This window comes from Lactuca saligna, chromosome 8 (genome assembly GCF_052625555.1).
Source record: "Lactuca saligna cultivar CGN05327 chromosome 8, ASM5262555v1, whole genome shotgun sequence".
Classification (NCBI taxonomy): Eukaryota; Viridiplantae; Streptophyta; class Magnoliopsida; order Asterales; family Asteraceae; genus Lactuca; species Lactuca saligna.
In genome coordinates this window covers 128486364-128500639 of record NC_136424.1, presented here as the reverse complement: position 1 = coordinate 128500639, position 14276 = coordinate 128486364, and positions in this window count along the sequence as shown.

Sequence of the window (14276 nt, the reverse complement as noted above, 5' to 3'; positions counted from 1 at the left end):
TTCAATAATATCAACTTTCCTTAAATAAAACAAAAGGAAGGAATTTATCCAAGGCATTTGATATCACCTGGGTAAAGAAAGGGTTACATTAAGTACGCTAAAAGTTGGTGGGGGCAATGACCTACCCTAACCCATTAATCTTATGCTAGTTCTTTTTAGAAGTCAGAACAAATGATTATATTAAAACTACTAGCAAAGAGTTAAAAAAAGTTACATGAGCAAAGTACCAAAAGAAAGATAGTGATACCACCTAAGCCAATTAAATTGTTTTTTGAACTAGCCAACCATATATTAGAAAACACAAAACTCTAGCAAGAAGCTAGAGAACAAGCCAAAACATTACAAATTGTTTAAAGGGAATTGCAACCAACAATTCCAATGAAAAACTATATTACTAAACCTATTAGAAAACCAAGGAAATGAAACCTCTCTAATACAATAAAAAATTGTATCCTTACTCATTTTACCCCCTCCGAAAACAACATCATTTCAATATCTCCATAAAACCCATAAAGTCGTACAACACACCGCGTTAATAGCACTCCTTTTGTTTTCCGAAACACATAAGTGATCAACTTGTTGGAAAAGTTGATCAATCGAGTCAAAGTGAACCAACAAAACTTCTAACCATTTAAACACAACATTCCAAGTTCTCGCCGCGACCTCACATTGAATAAATAAGTGATCCAACTGTTCCACTTCAAGGTTACAAATCGGACATAAAATATAAGGAATTGCAATACCATGATAATCAAAATTGAACCTAGTCGGAAATTTATCCAACAAAATCCTCCATACTAAAATATTAACTTTACGGGGGATAAAATGATTCCATCTAATCTTTTTGTCACCAGTAGGCAAAATGTTTTTGTCAATCCACCTTCTAGTGTCAGAAACCGAAAATCTACCATCTGTTCCTATAGTCCACACCGAGTATCAACCTTGTCTAATAAATTTACCTCCAAAAGAACTCTCTTCAAGTTCGTAAGTTGTAGGCTTTTCTCTCATCCACGGACATCTTAACGCCAACACGATCTCCAACCAGTAGAAATTCTACGATCGGAAACAATGCAATTTTGATTCACTTTTAACCAGTAAAGATGAGGAAATTGAGAAGCAAAATTCTTCACCACATCACACATCATTCCATAAATGAATATCGCATCCATTCCCAAGTTTTCTCTTAACCACATCACGTGGTAGGATACCTTTTTCTTCAATACATTGAAAGACACAAAGATTTTCAACCAATGGTTGTACCCTTGGTTTTTGACAATGTCGGACCCAATACCCACATTTTCACCATAAATAGCTTTTATAACTCGTACCCAAAGCAAATTATTAAAATTCAAAAAATGCCACCGCCACTTTGAAAAAGGGAAAAATTGAAAGTTGTCAAACTACCAATATTAAGCCCTCCTTGTAACATATCTGCAATGTAACGACCCAAAAAACAGTACTAAATTTTTTTATTTAAAAACCATTAATTTTCATTCATTGACTGTATCAAAAGCCATCATTCATTACAGTATTCCAAAACATCAGACTAAAAATACGCCAAGAACGGAAATCATGTGGGGATGATGTTGTGTCATCACGTCGGACCCTTCCCTTTTGAGCTGGAAGAATCTGAAACCATAAACATAAACTCTAAGCATAAAGCTTAGTGAGCTTCCCAAATCACCATATACAACATACATATAATATAACGACATGTGGCTGTGTCAGGTTTGTATCAACCCAAAATAACAACATATAGTTGTGTCTGGTCCGAATCAACCCCGAGTCCGTAATGACTCTGAGCCCATATAGCTCAATACATAAATCATACAAGTACATCAAATAGAATCATATGATAACATACAATTCTACTCATACAATACCGTGGGTCGGCCTTAGTGCCTTCGGCCTACTTAAGGTGGTAAGTAGACTCACTTCACAGATAGACGTAAAGCTGAATTGGCATGCTGCTCTGAAACCCATGCTACTTGTCACCTTTAAGAATAACAATAGCCAAAACTCAAACTACCATTCAAATATCTAAAATACCCCTTGGTCAAACCCTAGTTAAAATCCAGGTCAAAGTCAACCGAGTTAATCGGGTCGCCTCAGTTAGTACGCGGGGCATACTCCTCGTGTATGCAGGGCATATTTTGCAGTTGACCAAGGATCGAGAAGCTAACCTCGTATGTGTAACGTCTCAAAAATCACGACTAAAATTTTCTTTTAAAACATTATTAAAACCATATTCATAAAAACCGTATCATAAATCATAACATAATTTCGTAGCATTAATTCGAAATACAAAACTTATTATCAGAGTAAAACATCCCAGGCTAGCTGACTATGGTGTGTGCACTGCAATCTTCCCGAGCTCCCCCTTTGAAAACTCAGTACCTGAAACCAAAAACTGAAACTGTAAGCATGAAGCTTAGTGAGCTCCCCCAAACTACCCCATACCATACAATAACATATAAAGCACATATTGGGCCTTGCCCACTGCATCGGACCGAGGTCCGGACTAACTGGGGCCTTGCCCCTACATCGGACCGAAGTCCGAAGACTGATTGAGACCTTGTCCCCTGCATCGGAACGAAGTCCGGACTAACTGGGGCCTTTCCCCCTGCATCGGACCGAAGTCCGAAAACTGATTAGGACCTTGTCCCCTGCATCGGATCGAAGTCCAGACTAACTGGGGCCTTGCACCCTGCATCAGACCGAAGTCCGGAAACTGACTGAACATAGCATAGCATAACATATCAACTATCATAAACACATATACTGCATACTGCATCGGGCCGTAGCCCGGAACACATAACACATAACACATAACACACAGCACATAAATCCTGTCTGAGCCACGAAGGCATCAAACATACTAACTACTGCATCGGACCGAAGTCTGGAAACTACTGCTAACTGAACCGGCCGGCATTGTGGCCTTAGACCCGTTCCTACTGGAAGGAAACTCACCTGAACTGCTGAATTCTACTGGTAACCCTCAGACTGCTAACCAACCACCTTCTGAAACGCTGCTCCTCTAACTCTCTGAGCTACCAATAACAAAGCGACACTTAGCTTGACAGACCTCTAAATGTCAACTAACTCAACTCTGATCAAAGTCAAAGTCCTGGCGCAAGTTAACCTTCCATGTTGACCCTACTCGCCGAGTCAGCCTACTGACTCGCCGAGTTCACTGATTTCCGAGTTCTGTCCTGTCCAACTCACTGAGTCCCTACTCAACTCACTAAACTGAGCCTTGACTCGAAGGGTTTGGGGTTTCGCGACTTGACTCGCCGAGTCCAAGAATAGACTCGCCGAGTCCAAGGCAATCTTCAACAGACTCGCCGAGTTGTTCATCCAACTCGTCGAGTTTATCTCCGTCTTCATGCAGTGGCTTTTCGAGCCAAACAGGGCTTCCAACTCATAGATTCATACTTCTAAGGCCTATCCCTCACGTAAAGTGGCAAACTTTACGTGTAGATCAAGAGATCTAAGCTTAAAACAATCCAAACTAGGGTTTAAGACAAAGAGGCTTCACTATCCACCCAAAAACAGATGCTTTATGACTTTCCAGGCCAAGATACACTCAGATCTGAAGTGGCAACTTCAGATTTGGGCTTCTAACTCAAAATAGTTCTTAAGCATGGCATAAAAGCTCCAAATCTCATAGCCAAGGTTGACCTATTAAACCAAAAGAGGGAAGGTAACGATTTATTACCTTAAATGCTCAGAAATGCTCCACCAACTCTGGATCCAAGGCCCCCTTCTTGCTCCATAATGACTATCCTCTCTCTCAAGCTCCAAAAAGCTTCACTAAGGGTTAGATCTTGCTCCAAAACGATTATAGCGGCTAGGGTTTATTGTTCTGAGTGAAAGAGGCACTAAAGGAGCCTTAGGGAAGAGAATGAGGCGTTTAAATAAGCTCCAAGTCCTAGATTTAGGGTTTTCCTTGCCCAGACTAGACTCGCCGAGTCACCTTGGCCGACTCGCCAAGTCGGTCGCTTACTCCTCGACCCGGACCCCGCTTGGACTCGCCAAGTCCCTCCTTGGAGTCGCCGAGTCTCTCCTTAAAATTGGGGTTTTCTTTCTTTTCTTGGCTTTCCAACTTTGGGTGTTACAACTCTTCCCCACTTAAACTAAAATTCATCCTCGAAGTTCGCTACGATCCACCGACTGCGATCTGCCTCCAATACCCCACCGTTCATTCTAACACCAGCTGCCTACCTTCGCTGACCACCCGCTCAGTTATTCAAACCAGTGCCAATCCTTACAGATAATAATCTCGGGTCCATCCTGACCCTGAACATTCTGGAAACGCAGCTCACTTAACTGAAAATCCGTCTGATAATCTCCAAATACTGCACTGACCCCGTAGGGGTTCACCCCTTCTTTCCTTGCACGATTTCCTTACCTTCCCAAGGCGATGCTCCATAACTACCTACCTCTTCCGTCACTGTGAAGATCCTATCTCCAACAAATCTGTTACTCCCGCTACTCCAAGTACGGTCATCGTCGCCAGTATCCACTGGGCATTCTTTCTACTACCATTTGGTGTCGCGCACCCCACTAACAACTGACTGAATCCTACCATACGCTGCATACTCGCACTGCTACTGACTGAAAATTCTGCTATTCCATATCTGGCTTCCGGATGAACTGAGACCACCCAGGTCCAACTAATAAGACTGAACTTGCAGTCCGACACAAAATTATTACTGCCCAAAAATACTGCAAACATCTGAAACACTGAACTGCCTGAAACACTAAACTACTTGCAACACTGGACTGCCTGCAACACTGAACTGCCTGAAACACTGGACTGCCTGTAACACTGAACTGCTTAAAACATTGAACTACCTGAACGGAACCTTTCTTTGGAACTAGTTTCCAATGGTCATCATGTTACTGTGGTCCTAACGACCTCCCGATCCAACCGACCGGGTCCAAACGTCGAATCCAAACATCAAAAAATCCAAGAATATAATGATGGCTCCTAGGCTAATGGTAGCCCTTAGCATACATGAACCCCAATGGTTCGCTGCTTCACTGATCTCATGACTGTGATGACGATCCATCTATCGCATTACTGGCTCAACCATGACTAGACTCTGGAAATATTCGAAATCCAACACGTGGATTTCCGTATGCTAGCTGTTGCACACGAACTGGTGGATACTACTGCTTCTCCCCTGCGTCCAAACAACGTGCTCATGCTGTCTACTAACCTGGTGAATGCTACGGCTACACCCGTAGACCTAAAACCCCTAATACTGTCTGGCTGCAAGTGAATGCTACGGCTACCCCCACAGACTTACAACACTACTACTACTATCTGGCTGCTAGTGAATGCTACGACTACCCCCACAGACTTACAACACTACTACTACTATCTTACTGCTTACTAATCACTATTCCGAGGACTTCCTGACTATCCCTAGTTCTGCTAGCAATTCCTCATCCCGACTTCTCAAAATCAGTCCTCAATCATTGGATGCTGGATCAACCTTGACATCTTATATCCTTGATGAAATTAGCGTTCCATCGAGGAATTCTTCGTCTTGGTTCCCGCACCAACCGTCCACTAATCCAGAAAAATGAAACTAACATTGGCAAATTTCCAAACTTCCAACTCCTGAATCCACACAACCCTACATGCTATCTCTACCACTGACTACTAACATGAAAACATCTCTTGCTAACCGATCTCAAGATCCTCCTTCCGCCTCAATAAAGTCCTATCGGCGGTCCTCCAACCTGGATTCCCAAACAGCTACTAACCATATCAAATACATGAACTAACTGCGGGGAAGTTCCCCAAACTCCCAATTTTGAACTCCTTGATCCACCCATTGCTATGCTACTATCCTCTCTTTTCAAGGATTGCGTACTCATTCCGGGTCAGCGTGCTCTTGCCCTCGCATACTCAGAGGGTTCTCCCCCACTTCGATCCTGCCCACACCTCGCTGCTCAATGAATAGGAATCCTAATCCTTGCTACCATTCCATAATTAATCTGCTGAGGAATCCCACGCTTACCATAGCTAGGGATCTAACCACTCCATTTCTAAAACTTATACAACTCCGAACTAGCGAGACATACCGAGTCCCTCCAAGGCATGCTACACTTACTGCACCCTAAGTAACCTTTTTCGATAAAACCCATCCCTTGACTACTAACCAAAAATCCAAGGTATGCAGATGGCATAAAACTCGATCACAAACAGGTAATATGATACCCCAAAACATACGCTTATAAATATCGCTGCAGCAACATAACAATAATATCATGAATAATAATTGACAAGAAGGCAAAAGATACATACCTCCAACACCCGGTGCTGCCCGGACCCTAGCTGCAATCAACCGGTACAATCTGCTTCGAGCCGTGGGCGCCCTAGCCCGGCCCCGACAACCGCTGGTGGTACTCGAAGACATAGACGCATGAGCTATCACCTGCTCTGTTGCAAACACACCTGGATAGTGGGCCTTCTTGTGACCTCTCTGACCGCAATGGAAACATATCGGGTCAAGCCCCTGGGCGATGGTAGTAGTACAATCCCTGCTGAAATGACCCATTCAGCCGCATCTGAAGCAACCCAAAACACCACCACTACCACTCCTGCACGCACCCAAGTGCGACCTACCACACTTCCCGCATCAACTGCGGCTCTGATAGTACCTCGATCTCCAATACGAACCTTTGGGCCTCTTGCCCGAACCTGTGGCTACTTGTGACCCATCTGTTTTCCTCTTCCTTCCTGACTCCCTGCCCGTCTCTCGCTCCTGAGCTATCCTATCGCCCCCACCCATCATCTGAACAACTGCTATCTGATCATGGAGCTTCATAGTCAACCTATCAATAATCCTTACGACCATGCCGGGCAACCCCTCGCGAATGGCTCGCGAAACCTCCTCAACTATCCAATCATGCAGAGGTCTCTCTTGAAGACAGGGTGCCTGACTCACTCTTTTCCCTTGATGGCGAAAGCTGGAAATGGGATCTCCCTTAACCTCATAAAAAAGCCGGCTCTAGACGATCCCTAATCTTCCCTGAAACCACCTCGGCCCTAAAGGCCTCAAGATGACTATCCATAAGTTCCATAATGGCCTCTTTAACTGAACCGAAAATCATTGGAGTCTGATCGATAATGATGCGCATAATCTCTGCAGAAATGAAGTCCTTCATCTGATCGTCAAGCTGCCCGGCTCCAGAGCCCGAGCCAGATCCCTCCCTGGTACCTGAACTGCTAACTGGTATCTCGCGCAAAGTCACCATGTTGAAAAATATAACACACTGCTGATCAATATACACACCGCTGCTGAGGGATCTCTCACACACTCTACTAGTTCCCTGGTTTTGTCTCGGACCCTCTTAAATCGAGTACGGATCCTCTGCTTTCAATAGTACGGGCCCATACTACCTTCCACATCTATCCGTACTTTCCTCAAGAGTTACCTCAACTCCACCAAGTCACTCTACTACTACTGATCTCTGCCACTCTCATCCTAGGCTTGCCCTAGGGAAACCTCTGACTCCATTCAAACCAGTCCTTAGCTGCTGAAGGCCTCCTTGTAATACTAATTAGTCATCATCTGAATACCATCACATGTAATGAGGCTCAGATAATCCTTCGAGTAAAAGACTCATCCTTACAACGGTTAGACTCAAACAAGAGCTGCGCAATAGGGCCAAATCCAACACTCTGAGATTATTCAACCCTGATCACATGTGATGTGACGTATTCACCTAATGGCTAACTCCCATCACTCAGAGTCCCACAAAGCACAAAGCAAGCAACATTCGGATACAGGAAACTACTCAAGCAAATCTATTCTCATAACGAGATACTGTACTAGCATACAATGCTAAGCTCATACTATCAGGCATAACCTAAACAGGCTATCCTACTACTATCTACTCAATACTAGCATGCAAATCTTGTAAAGTTGAAACACATAAATCAGGCACATAAGGCATCCTCCTAGATCCTTAGTCCTATACTAGCATGCTGTTCTACTGAAACTGAAACTGAAACTGGAACCGAAACTGAAACTGAAATTGATAGTTATCACATAAACTTGCATGGGTAATTTGGGAGTACTTACTTGAGCTCGGATGATTGCATGCACCACACTAATTTCTCTCTTTAAAGTTATTTTGTTTCTAAAATTTCTTTTTGCTTTTTCCAAAAACTCTTTCTTTCCTAAAAATTTCTTTTGAAATGTCTTTCTTTTGAAAACCTTTTACCATTTCCTTAGTTTGAGTTCAGACACATTCGAAGTGTATCCGAATCCCTCAAACCAAGGCTCTGATACCAACTTATAACGTTCCAAAAATCACGACTAAAATTTTCTTTTAAAACATTACTAAAACCATATTCATAAAAACCGTATCATAAATCATAACATAATTTCGTAGCATTAATTCGAAATACAAACTTATTATCAGAGTAAAACATCCCAGGCTAGCTGACTATGGTGCGTGCACTGCAATCTTCCCGAGCTCCTCCTTTGAAAATTGAGTACCTGAAACCAAAAACTGAAACTGTAAGCACGAAGCTTAGTGAGCTCCCCCAAACTACCCCATACCATATAATAACATATAAAGCACATATTGGGCCTTGCCCACTGCATCGGACCGAGGTCCGGACTAACTGGGGCCTTGCCCCCTGCATCGGACCGAAGTCCAGAGACTGACTGGGACCTTGTCCCCTGCATCGGACCGAAGTCCGAAAACTGACTAGGACCTTGTCCCCTGCATCGGACCGAAGTCCGGACTAACTGGGGCCTTACCCCCTGCATCGGACCGAAGTCCGGAAACTGACTGAACATAGCATAGCATAACATATCAACTAGCATAAACACATATATTGCATACTGCATCGGGCCGTAGCCCGGAACACATAACACATAACACATAGCACATAGCATATAAATCATGTCTGAGCCACGAAGGCATCAAACATACTAACTACTGCATTGGACCGAAGTCCGGAAACTACTGCTAACTGAACCGGCCGACATTGTGGCCTTAGACCCGTTCCTACTGAAAGGAAACTCACCTGAACTGCTGAATTCTGCTGGTAACCCTCGAACTGCTAACCAACCACCTTCTGAAACACTGCTCCTCTAACTCTCCGAGCTACCAATAACAAAGCGACACTTAGCTTGACAGACCTCTAAATGTCAACTAACTCAACTCTGATCAAAGTCAAAGTCCTGGCCCAAGTCAACTTTCCATGTTGACCCTACTCGCCGAGTCAGCCTACTGACTCGCCGAGTTCACTGATTTCCGAGTTTTCTCCTGTCCAACTCACTGAGTCCCCACTCAACTCACTAAACTGAGCCTTGACTCGAAGGGTTTGGGGTTTCGCGACTTGACTCGCCGAGTCCAAAAATAGACTCGCCGAGTCCAAGGCAATCTTCAACAGACTCGCCGAGTTATTCATCCAACTCGTCGAGTTCATCTCCGTCTTCATACTACTCGCCGAGTTCACTCAAAGGACTCATCGAGTCTATTCAGTCCTTAATCCATGCAATGTCTTTTCGAGCCAAACAGGGCTTCCAACTCATAGATTCATACTTCTAAGGCCTACTCCTCACGTAAAGTGGCAAACTTTACGTGTAGATCAAGAGATCTAAGCTTAAAACAATCCAAACTAGGGTTTAAGATAAAGAGGCTTCACTATCCACCCAAAAACAAATGCTTTATGACTTTCCAGGCCAAGATACACTTAGATCTGAAGTGGCAACTTCAGATCTGGGCTTCTAACTCAAAATAGTTCTTAAGCATGACATAAAAGCTCCAAATCTCATAGCCAAGGTTGACCTATTAAACCAAAAGAGGGAAGGTAACGATTTATTACCTTAAATGCTCAGAAATGCTCCACCAACTCTGGATCCAAGGCCCCCTTCTTGCTCCACAATGACTATCCTCTCTCTCAAGCTCCAAAAAGCTTCACCAAGGGTTAGATCTTGCTCCAAAACGATTATAGCGGCTAGGGTTTATTGTTCTGAGTGAAAGAGGCACTAAAGGAGCCCTAAGGAAGATAATGAGGCGTTTAAATAAGCTCCAAGTCCCGGATTTAGGGTTTTCCTTGCCCAGGCCAGACTCGCCGAGTCACCTTGGCCGACTCGTTGAGTCGGCCGCTTACTCCTCGACCCGGACCCCGCTCGGACTCGCCGAGTCCATCCTTGGACTCGCCGAGTCTCTCCTTAAAATTGGGGTTTTCTTTCTTTTCTTGGCTTTCCAACTTTGGGTGTTATAGTATGCTCAGCATACCCTTCGGCATACCCTATGTACGCAGCTGCTTACCACCCTTCTCATTAAGTGCTTAATTCTTTAAGCACTTACGTCCAAACTTCAGGTCTAGGCAACAAAAGATGTTTTTAACCATAAAGTTTCCAACTTTATGGTCTAGCATGGCTATAAAGTCCTTAACTCCAAAAAACTAGTCTCTTAACCCATTAAGATCATCTAGCACTTGCATGGAGGGAAACTAGTGACGAAAAACCCAACTTTATGACTTAACACCGCTTAAAACCTCTGAAAGGACAACTCAAATGCCTTAGCGTACCTTCTACTCACAAATACCAAGTTTGGGACCAAAAAGGGGACAACTGTGAGCTAAAACTAGATCCATAAGATTTCTACATCAAGGTTGAAACTTTTTACCTCCACAAGATGCACATGGGGGACAAGACGTTGGATCTAAAGCCTTGAGTGAAACAACACCATCTCAATGCTCTTCCTTCTACACCAAAAGATCCAAATGGCACCAAAAATGGCTTAACAAGCTTCACAATGCACAAACACTCTTTAGGGTTTCGAAATGAGGAGGGAGGCTGAAGATAAGAAGGTGCATGAGGCCATAAATTTGTTTAAATAGGATCCAAACCCAAAAATTTAGGGTTTGCACCGTAGTTGCATACGCCCGACGTACCAACATACGCACTGCGTATTAGGGTGATCCGAAGTATGCTCACCGTAGGAGGGTGTACGCCCCACATACTCTAGTAACTCTGAAAATAAAAATTACAAAATTTCCACCGAGGACTAAATTTGCAAATAAAGCATAACTTAAGGGTTAAAACAAATACATGTATAATATATGTTACATGTAAGAATCAAATCCCATTTTACCCATAGCATTTTCCGATAATCTTCCTCACCACCCAAAAAAAAAAATTAGAACGACAAGATTCCAAGATTTTAGCAACTGTGACCGGCATAAAAAACGACATGTAATAAGTACCTACTACACCCAATATAGACTTTATTAGGACCGATCTACCACTAACTGAAAGAGTATAAATCTTCCACAAAGAAAGTTTCTTCTTAACTTTATCAATAATTGGCTTCCATCCTTGTATTTGAGACATATTTTGCCTGACCAGAAGACCCAAATAAATGAAAGGAAGCTTGCCTGGTTTCAACTTACATACTGAGCGTAATTGATCATCTCCTCCCACCTAACTCCAATACCAAAAATGTTTGATTTTTTCAAGACTTATCTTCAACCTAGAAACAAGATAAAAACACTGAAGAATAGTGACCATATTAATGATATTTCTTATATCCCATTAGCCTAAAACAATAACGTCATTTGCGTGAAAGAAATGAGGAATATTCAAATTATTCTTCCTAATTTTAACCCCTTGAAAAATACCTTCTCCAATAGCATCGCATATAGCAACATGCAATCCCTCCGTAACCAAGATAAACAAAAAGGGAGAAAGGGGGTCATTTTGGCTTATACCTCTTTGTAATTGAAACTCCATAGACGGACTATCACTAATAAGAACAAAAGATATTGCAGAAATTAAGCACACATGAATCCAAGAATGTCATTTTTCTCCAAATTAAACATCATAAACTGCATAACTCTATCCAAATATTCCCAACTAACTGAATCATAATCTTTGGCAAAATCTATTTTAAATACCATCATCTTTTGTGTTTCTTCTTATACCACTTTATAACTTCATTCACTGTAAGTGGGCTATCTAAAATCTGCCTATCATTGATAAAAGATATTTGTTCATTACTAACCAATTTACCAATTACCTTAGCAATAATTTTGACAATTATTTTATATTGGACGTATATAAGGCTAACAGGCCAAAAATCATTAATCACCATCGGGATCGATATCTTAGGTATCATAGTTATGAAAGAAGAATTTCAACATGAAGGAATTCTTGAATTTTGAAACACATCCAACACGAAGGAAAACATGTCATCTTTAAGAATATCCTAATACTTTTTAACAAAATCAAAATTAAACCCATCCGACCCTCGCGCCTTATCACTACCACACCCCCAAACTGCCAACTTCACTTCTTCCATAGGAACCAACTTCTCAAGTTCCAACACTGCATTACCATCCAACTCTGTAAACTTAGAGTTCCTATGAAGCAAAGGAACAATATCAATTTTTTTGAATTTTTTTTCATAATGTTCCAAAAACTCATTTTTAACACGCGCTTCTTGAGTAATCCATTCCCCATCAACCTTGATACTCTTTATGGTAAGCTGACTAGGTTCAATCTTGATTAAGATTACACTTTTAGGCCTATTGCAATCCAACAAAAAGAGTAAGAAACAATATTGTCAAAAACCAAAGATTTTTTTTGTCTTTACAACTCCAAAATATATTTATTTTGAAACTCTTAAACAACGAAAAAGGTAGTAATAATCATCACATTGAAATATTTCATTTGATCCACATTAAGGGGCAAATTATCTGGTGATGGGAGAAAAGTAAGGGAAGTTGATTTTGTTGTATAATTTATCAAGTTCTTAGAGAATAGGCTAAATATAAGGGTTTCTTGTTATTATCTCTATATAAATACCTTGTATCTGTGATTGATTCAATATAGAAAAAATGGAAGTTCTTCCATCCTCTCAAATTCTTAAGTTTCTACATGGTATCAGAGCATACCACATCTTGAAATTGTAAATCATGGGTGAATCAGGCTCATCCAGTCCCGCCTATGTTATTGTTCAAAATGTTCAAGATGCACCTTTCCCCACCGAAGTCACTTTAGATGACACGAACTTCCCCTTATAGTCTCAGTTAATGAAGATGTGGATCGGGGCACGAAACAAATCCATGTTTCTTATAGGTGCATCCAAGAAACCCTGCACTAACAAAAAGGTAATCAAAACCTAGTTAATCGACAATAAATGGGTCAAGAGTTATGTGACATCCCCATTTTTCACGGCCAGAAAAGATCGATTTTGTTTATGCTTGTTTGAAAATCAGAGTAATATTTTTCATAAAAGTGTTGTGGAATTTGTTCCCAAAATAAAATATGATAAAGATTTATCAAAGCATTTCTGTAGAAATGTATTTCATTAAAAAGACTCGGGATGTCATGTTCGATACATATCAAAAGCATAAATAGTACAATTGTACAATATAAGTCTTACTACATTATTTCATATCTACAAGCCTATATCCGTAATCCCTCATCCAAAACATCACATCTATGCTCGAGCACCACTACCTGTAATATATGAAACTGAGTGGGTCAGGCTTGGGAGCCTGGTGAGCGCATAGGGTTTTCAACCCACAATAAATAAGTTTATTAATTTCATCAACTAACAATAACCCGATTACCTGTTCCCGTTATCCTCACATTACGTCCCTAAAACACCTATCATAAGGGACCTAGACTAAGGATCAACATCAGGATGGACACTAATGCTAAGGGGATTCCTCAGTAATAAATGTCCTTAAGGCAACCATGTGGGGGATGGAGTACACCGGTGAACACATCGTTTACAAACACCTACAGGTTGCGAGCCTGCTAGAGTTCCACTGGAGTGTCTAGAAGAGTCTCTGGTCATCATTCATACTCCGCTAGATGACAGAATCAACAATAACAACATCGAGGCCTCTCATCATTTTATCACACATCGTCTTAGCACATCTAGCCATGTTTTACCCCAAAATTTTTGTAGATATAAAATACATATACAGTTTAAATCATTTAAAACATGTATAAAATCATTCATCCAGCATAGACAACAAGTATTCAGATAATATGCACACATAGTATGTAATTTATATATAATACTTCATATCTATGTGTAAGATAAAAATAACTATGCACTCACTTGTTAAGGTGGTGATTCCGAACTTAGACAACGCTTCGTTACTCTTGAAACAATTTCCTTCATCAAAACCTAGTATCATTACCACTAAGGTTTAGTCTATCGTTCACCGAGACTAATTAATAGTCTAGCTATTATTACTATTATATAAG